Source organism: Centrocercus urophasianus, unplaced genomic scaffold, assembly GCF_019232065.1.
Source record: "Centrocercus urophasianus isolate 14NV4802_14NV808 unplaced genomic scaffold, USGS_Curo_1.0 seq_14, whole genome shotgun sequence".
Lineage (NCBI taxonomy): Eukaryota > Metazoa > Chordata > Aves > Galliformes > Phasianidae > Centrocercus > Centrocercus urophasianus.
The window spans coordinates 32,235,771-32,236,269 of NW_024884586.1; positions in this window are offsets into that span (position 1 = coordinate 32,235,771).

The following is a 499-nucleotide window of genomic DNA, read 5'->3' on the forward strand; positions in this document are numbered from 1 at the left end:
CCCCTCCTCCTCCGCGCGCCCGGCTTGGCTCAGCATGGCTCAGCCCTGCCCGGCTCGGCGAGGGGCGGGGCGGCGCGCCCGGGCGGGGCTCCGCGTCACGACCCGGCTCCGCGCCCCGCTCCCCCGCCGCCTTCCTCCGCCCTCGCCGCGCATCCACTTGTTGCGCGTAGCACGCATGCCCGGCGCCCTGCCCGGCCGCGGGGTACGGCGGCGGGTAGCGTCTCTCTGCGCTGCGGTGGCGTGCGTGTGCGCCGCTGCCGGGCCGCGCCTTCTCAGTTCACTCCCGTTTGCCGGGCGTGAGGCCGCGAGCGCCCAGCGCCCTGCCGGCGGGGTCCCGCGTGCCCAGGCAGCGCCTGATGTCCGACCCCGCGGCCGCAACGGGCGGACCCGCGATGCCACGTGGGGCGGGGCGGCGGGCGAGGGAGCGCCGAGATCCTCCCGCGCTCACGCGGGGAGAAGGAGGAAGAAGAGGAGGGGGGGATTCCCCCGCGCCGTCGGA